This window comes from Arachis duranensis, chromosome 1, assembly GCF_000817695.3.
Source record: "Arachis duranensis cultivar V14167 chromosome 1, aradu.V14167.gnm2.J7QH, whole genome shotgun sequence".
In the NCBI taxonomy this organism is placed as follows: domain Eukaryota; kingdom Viridiplantae; phylum Streptophyta; class Magnoliopsida; order Fabales; family Fabaceae; genus Arachis; species Arachis duranensis.
Window position 1 is genome coordinate 95,963,399 of NC_029772.3, and position 8,614 is coordinate 95,972,012.

The following is an 8,614-nucleotide window of genomic DNA, read 5'->3' on the forward strand; positions in this document are numbered from 1 at the left end:
AAGGGGAGAGGAGGCGGCGACAAAAGGGGTAGGCAGCGGCGGGGCTGACGGAGCAGCGAGGAGAGGAGGTGGTTAGAGAGAAAAAGGGAGAAAAAAAGTTAGATAGATAGAGAATGTCAAAATGAAAGGGGAGAGGGTTCGCACTTTAAATTTTAGGGCTCATTACCATTGGATTTACCGGTGGATAAATCCGACGGTAACTCATTGGGGGTCACCAAAATGCAGCATTTCACTAAAATGAGTTTACCAGCGAATTGTTTCGACGATAAATCCCACATTAAATTTCGCGCCTATTTCCTCCATTTTCCTTCTAAGTATTATCGGTGAATTTATTGTCAAAATCGAAAATCTACCAGTAACGATTTGACCAAGCATATTCCTCATCAAAACCGTCCATAAATTCTTAGATAAACCCGACGCTAATGTGCGACACTAAATTTAATGATACTCAATATTTTTCTTGTAGTGTTTGATAGTGTAAAATCTTCACCAACACCACAATGTATGTCATGATATAGATGCTCCCAAAAAATTTCAATAGTACAGTGCAACCAATCATCAGAAGAGGCAATTATTAAGAAAGACTCACGGTCTACAGCGTATAGAGAATAAGTAATGGGACAATTATATGGTACAGATTTAGGCATACAGATTGAAGGAGTTGTTGACAAGTGTTGCGGATGGTGGATGCAGGGAACAGGCTTGGCAAAGCTCTGCAAGCTTACCTGCCATGGTTGTTGAAAGGGGAGCCGGCTAATTGAATAAGCCTATGAGGAGCCAATGTCTGGGAGGTGGGCCGAGCTTTTGATTTATGTTTTTGGTTTTGGTCTTCAGTGCTGGACTTGTTTAATATTATAATATAGTTGGGCTAATGCTTGTTGTAGGCTTCTTCATCTGTAATGGGGGTTATGTTCTTTTTTTCTGCAAGTCCAAAGCATAACAAACAAGAGGAAGATCTGAAAGAAAACAACCACAAGCATAACATCCTTATGCTATTGAGATAAGAAGATATCCACATCCAACACCACTACCACCAACACCAACAGAGGGTTCTAGATATGGCCTGATCATCATCAACCCTGCTACTTCTCCTTCAGTTAGGTCCGTCTATTGAGAGAAACACCACCACAAACCTAAATGACGATGTGTCCTTCTCTTTCCTCGATGTGTCGTCGGAACAGAGCAGGTTCACCGTGTTCTGGTCATTGCCATCTCGACCGGGTCTTCAAGGCGCCACAACTTGCAGATGCCGCCTCAACATCTCCGAAGGATCTTGGTGGCCAGATGTCGCTGGTGGAGACATCTGTTAGAGTTTAGAGTTAAGGAATCAAATCTTCACGCCAGACCCCATCATCAGTCGGAGGTAAGAGCTGAGATGGTTGAGTGGCGGCAGACATGGAAGGAGGATTCTCTGTGCGGCGGCTTCATGGTAACAAAACGATGAGATGACGGCTTCATCAGTTGGGTAGGATTCTTTCGGCAGACCCGAACACCAAAAAGCACAACAAAGGTTGAGCCGAGAAGGTTGTGGTCACAGGTTAAGAATGATAAAAACCCTAATTCCACAACTCAACACAATTAGTCCCAGTTTCGTCGATCCCTTGTTTCCTATCACAGAATCGATTGTTTCTTGCTAAATCAAAGATATTAGATTGTGCATACGATGGTAAGTTGTTGTTGGATTATCGATTAAACTATAAAGTCATTATATTAGGTTGGGCATGTGATATTATCTTGTTACAGCATGGTTGTTAATATATATAATTGTCTTGATGAATGCTGTATTCAGTATTTTATAGCTGTTGTGTCTCTTTGGGATTTCAGAATATGTTGATGAAGCAATGTTGATTCCGAAAAATAAGTCAGTGGTAATTCGTCGAGTTCTTGGAAGGCCACGTTTACCAATTGTTACCGAACTAGAGTATTATCTCTAACCTTTAATCTTAGTACTGTTGTTGTTGGCTGGAATAACCAATTCCAACTCAATTGCCTCCAAAAGAATACTAGAATGTCAAGCTCTGAGTTCACTTCAAAACAAAGATTTGTCTTTTTGGTCTTGATCAAAGACAAAAGTGTGCAGCAATGACCTCATAATGCAAACTAGATTTTGACTGATTCTATTTAACTTCCACACCAGATAAAACTATTGCATTATACTTTAATGCAAAAATTATGAGCATTATCACTCCAAAATCTACTCTATGGATCATTGACTCCAGTGTGATAGATCTTGTGATTTTTGACTTAAAAGATTTTGTAAATTTTCAAAATATTACTTCAATCAATGTGATATTGTCAAATGGGACCAAAATTGTAAGCACCATTATTGGCATAATCACATTCTCTAAAAATTTTTTCCTCAAAAATATTTTGTACATTCCTTCTTTTGATTTCAAACTGTTCCTTTGTGTCAAAATTAACCTCAAATTTACATTGTCAACTGTTAATCGATGATAAGTGTTGTGAGATACAAGATCAATCTATATCAATGATGATTGGCATTGTAATGTACAGAGAAGGGTTATATACAATGAGTAGAGGACTATAATTCTCTCACTTTCTCCCTCCTCTAATAAAGCAAGCTTCATTCGCAACAGTTGCGATTACTATTCATTATTGCACAACACCTTCACATACTAATCACAACAATATTTGGCATCTTAGATTAGGACACATACCCATATATAGACTGATTTTACTGAAAAAAGATTATCCTTTTATAGATTGTATTGATTCAAAACTTTCTTGTAACTTGTGTCATTTTGCAAAATAAAAGAAATTATCTTTTGATCTTTAGTACAACTAAAATAAAGCATTATTTTGACTTAGTTCATATGAATATCTGGAGTCCTATTTTTGTCCCTTCTAATGAATAAAATATGTAATTTTGAACTATAGTAAATGACAAAGGCAAATTCACTTGAATTTTTTTATGAAAACAAAATCTGAGTCATGATAGTTGGTTATTAACTTTGTGAATTTTGTCAGTACAATTTAAAAAATAAATTAAGTGTATAAGGACTGACAATAGACCAAAATTCACTCTAAAATCTTTTTTCGCATCAACTGGTATTTTATACCAAATTTCTTGTGTAGAAACACTAGAGTATAACAAAATTATAGAGCAAAAATATTAGCACATTTTAGGTGTTATTAGAGCACTGTTATTTCAATAACGAATTCCACATTATTTTTAACAATACGGAGTTGCTCATCACGCTATTCACCTAATTAATAGGTTGTCCAACACTAAACTGGATAATGTTAGTCCTTATAAGCTTCTGTATGGTAATTTATCTAACCTTTCAGATTTAAGAGCATTTGGTTCTCTTACATATGCCTCCACATTAACAAATTCAAGAACCAAATTAGACACAAAAGCCAAAAAAACAACCTTTCTTGATTTAAAATTTGAAACAAAGGATTTTCTACTTATTGATTTAAAATCAAAAGAAATTTTCATATCTAGAAATGTAACCTTTTCATTTTCTATTTTCACATTCTACTAGCACTGACATTCTTACGACACCCACTCGTACTTCACAATGCATTGACCTTTTTCAATATGATGCACCATCCACACATCATTTACAATCACCTACACATACCACACACACAGATTCAAATGAACATCTCTCAAGTTAAATGTATTTACCAATTTTCTCCCACACTATTACATCCATTAGCATACCACACACTAACACTGCACCTAAATCACAAAACTACAATATCATACATGATTGCATTACTAGAGAATTTGAAAGAGTCAAGAAACTGCCTGCTTATTTGAAGTACTAACATTGTATGATAATTCACGCAGCACACTCTAGCAACTTTGTCAACTCTAGCACTTTATATCCTATCTCATAACACTTGCCATATGATTAACTAATCTCAGGATATAAGTCCCTTTCTCTAGTCATCACTTCAAATCCGGAACCTAGCACCTATGAGGAAGCGGCTGCATATGAATGCTGGAGAAAGGCAATACAAGTTGAATCAGTAACTCTGGATCATAACAAAATTTGGTCTCACTAAATTCTCAAAAGGTAAGAAGGATGTGGGTTGCAAATAAGTTTTTTTAGGTAAAATTAAATTCCGATGACACTATAGAGAAAGACACAAAGCCAAACTAGTTGCAAAAGGATTTACTCAAGTGCAAAGAGTGAATTATGGTGATACTTTTATTCCAGTTGTCAAAATAAATACTCTACGAGTAATGTTAGCATTAGCAATGGTAAAGAAATGATATTTGAAATAGCTGGATGTCAATACTGTATTTCTTCACAGAAATTTGGACAAAAAAGTTTATATAAGGATATTATCTGATTTGGATGTGTCATAACTAAGTATGGTCTACAAATTGTAAAATTTTCTATATGAATTTAAGTAAGCAAGCATACAATGGAACATTAAGTTCATTAAGATTCTTGTTGATGCTAGTTATAAGTAATTTTTTTTATGATCATTCCCTTTTCATCAAGCAACAGTTTGAAGGTTTCACTACCATCCTAGTATATGTAGATGATTTGATTTTAACTGAGAATAACATTGGCGAAAGTAATTTCATCAAGTAGATTTTGGATGATAAATTTGAAATAAGATATCTTGTTGATTTTAAGTACTTCTTGAGGATGGAAGTAGCACACTTTGACTCTAGAATTCAAAATAATATAATTAGAATTTCGCGCTCACCGCACGATGTTAAAAGTTCTACACCATAGTTAAATATGTGAGATTCAATTGGTTAAAATTAAAAGTAATAGAAGAAAGAATTGCAAAGAGATGAAAAAAGAGATTTTGTTATGTGAAAATGAACTTCATGATCCACTCATAACACATTGCTATCACACACACATATATATCCTAATAGTGCTTAATTATATGTAATAAACTCCTAACATATGTATTCTTCTAACTAACTAATTGCTATGAATTAGAAGGATAACTAACACCACTAACTTTTTTAATGATTTTGGTTATCTAGATTGCAAGTTTTTTAAATACTCCATTTGATTATAGCCAGAAATTTTTAAAGGAGTGAAGTACTATTTTAACGAACAACACTACTTATACGCAACTCATCGATTGACTCCTTTATATCACAAACACTATACTCGATATCTCTTATATGCTGTGGGACGTTTGAGCCAGTTTTTGGACTGTGCAGCTGCCTCTCATCTGCAGGCTGCTTTTTGCATACTCCGATACTTAAAAGGTAGATGTGCAATTAGTATATTCTTTTTCTCTACTTTTGATCTGCATCTCACCGGATTTGGCCAACACTGACTGTGCTACCTATGTCGATACTCGTCGATTCGGTTATTACTTTATGCTTGGGAACTCTTTCGTTAGTTAAAAGAGTAAGAAGCAAACCAATATTGCTAAGTCTTCCACAGAAGCTGAATATCGATATCTTGCTGGTGCCACTTTGAAGTTGGCTAGAGGTTTTTCTTAATAAATTTCATTAGTTTGTCATTTCAAAAATCTAATATTTTATTATGTGACAACTAGTCAGCCATTCACATCGCAAATAATCCCATCTTTCATGAGATAACCAAATATATTGGAGTGGATTGCACGTAAAAAAATATTTGTTTAGACTCATTCATCTGGTTTGCTCTAGTTTGCGGGAAGGTGTTACTTATATCATTTGTACGTGAATATGGGAAGACTATGTCATTTTAACTATAATTTATTGGCAATTATAATATAATTGTGAATCATACATAATTAGCATTTACATTGGCACCAGATATATTGATATGACACATTTTAGTATCAATATACATATATCTCTCTTTTCAAGTTATTTAAAATATCTTATTTATAATTATGTAAAAATCAATATTCAAAAATAATTATACTAATTGTCAATCATTTTAATTATCAATCATTATAATATAATTGTCATTATATATAATTATCATTTATGTGATATTTACGTTGGTGCCAAGCATACTATCGTAACACATTCTAGTATCAGTATGCTTGCCTTTCTCTTCAATTTCTTATTTTTGAAAAGTATCAATTTCAAATAATTATATTTGTTAGCATTTAATAACTAATTATAATAAGATTTGTCAATAATCATAATAATTTATATTATATCTTTCTACAAATTGTAATGATTCTTTCATATATCTCTATGAGTATTATAAATAGAGTGTTTTATTTATTGTTCATGAGTATAAATTTTAGAACCAAAATTTTTTATTTTATTTTTTTTAATTATTTCACACAATAATAATAATAATAATAATACATTTTTGTTTTTTTTATCGAAATTGATCTTTTAAGGTATAAATTAAAATTTTGTCATTCTTTTATAAAGCCAACTTTATTTTTATTATTTTAATTATATAACAAGTGTTCTTACTTAATTTGTTTTCTTTTGTCTTTACGATAGAATTATTTTTTACTGCAATCGTTTATAATACCTCACATACATCATGTTTTATCTGAGAGTTGTTTCATTGATTCGGGTGCTAATTATATGGATATAAGAATTCAGTACAGTAAAAGAAGTGAATTTTATTTTGCTAAAAGATTGTTAAATCTTCTTAAATAATATAATCAACCTAATAGAATATGGGTAAAGTTATCTTTTGTAGAAAAGCTGAATTTATCATTGAACTAAATGTGGTTATTTTTGTCTTACTGTATTAAATGGATAACTGGTGACGGAGCTTATTTAACAAGATGATTGTTTAAATTTGCATAAATTTTATATATTTAATATGGTCAAACTATTTTTATTAATTATCATTATGAAAATGACTCTAATGTATATATATCTATATTCTAGAATTGAATATCATAGATATTATTTAAATAATTTAATTCTAATATTAGGATTTGATTAGTTTAGTCTTAAAAGAATTTAAAAGTTGATATTATTTTATTAGTTTATTCTATTTAATTTAGATATGTAATATGTAATATTTAATTTATTAATTTTTTATTTTTTTATTATTTATGAGTTTATTTTATTAGTAATATATCCAAGTAATTTAGTAAAAACTCATATTAATATGATAGTGTGATAGAATTTCGATATACTTTTAATCTGTTAATAATTAAAAATTAAATTATTTAAAATAATAATAATAATTCTTTGTCAATAATAATAAATACATATATTCTATTATTTAAATTATTATATCATTAATTAATAATTTATTTTTAATTTAAAAAATATTATAATTAAATGCATATATTTTAATTAAGGGGAAATTATATATTAGTCTATTAAATATATTTTTAAATTGAATTTTAAGAATAAAATAATATTTTAATTTTTTTCATTGTTAGAAATCTATGATTAATTAGTTTCTTTTAGGTAAGTTATTTTAAGATTTTGTTTTTAAATGTATTGGGTATGGTTTTATTTTAATTTTTTTATTATATCAGTAATTAATTTCTTTCTTAATTTTAAAAGTTTTATACTTACAGAAAGAATGCGGATATTAATATATAATTATAATAAGAAAGATAATATTTATATATTATTAAAATTAAAATTTGTGTATTAATGTTTTAAATCAATTATAATAGAATTCCAAACTAATAATTATGTAGTAGTAATAACCTATCACAATTAAATAGAGTTTTAAATTTCTACAAGCAATCCGCTATTCCTAACTTTATAAACTATACTCTAGTTCTTCGCGACTACCTTAATAATGGCTACAGAGGGTTGCACAAAATTCAACACAACAAAACTAATCTCATAGTCGTCTATCTCGGCGTAATGTGAAGTTTCGTTCAGCTTATTGATATCTCCATCGTTATCAACTACGAGCACAATCGTCATATTTATCGATAATATGGTTAGAAAAGGGTAAAAGAAATGAGAAAGTCGTTGAAAAATTTAAACTGAGATCCAGTCAAAGACTATAAACGACATCTATTTAAAGACGTTTTCCATATAAATGAGATATGTTCGGCAATTATCATATTAATTTTATTTATTAAAATAAAATATCCTATTAAATAATAACTTTCTTCCTAATCTTAAAAGCATTGTACTTATGTAAAGAACGTACGTGTATAAATATATGATTATGAGTAACAAAATATTTATATATTATTAGTTAGAATGCATGTAATAATACTTTAAATTAATCAATGATAATAATGGATTTGAATATATTATTAAAAAATATAACACTCTAATTTATTACTATTACACTAAATAAAATTATATTACAATGATACATAATTATTTGTTACTATATTAGAAAATTAAATTATTATATTATTAGTTAATAATTTTTAAATTATCTTAAAAATAATTAAATGCATAGACTCACTTTAAAGAATAAATATCTTAACCTCAAGATTAGTTTATTTTAAAGAATTATTTTAAAATTGTATTGTCTGACATATTAAGTATGATTTTTTTTTATGGTCTTTATTTTCTCTCTACTTACTTATATGTATTTTAGGAGTATACAACTATTAAAAAAAATATTTTAAATAATATTAAATATCTTCAAAACTTATTTTATATAAAATCTCAAATAGAATAACTTTTCATTAGAATTACAAATAATGAAAAAAATAGGATAAAATAATTATTGAATAAAACATATATTAATTAAATTGTTCT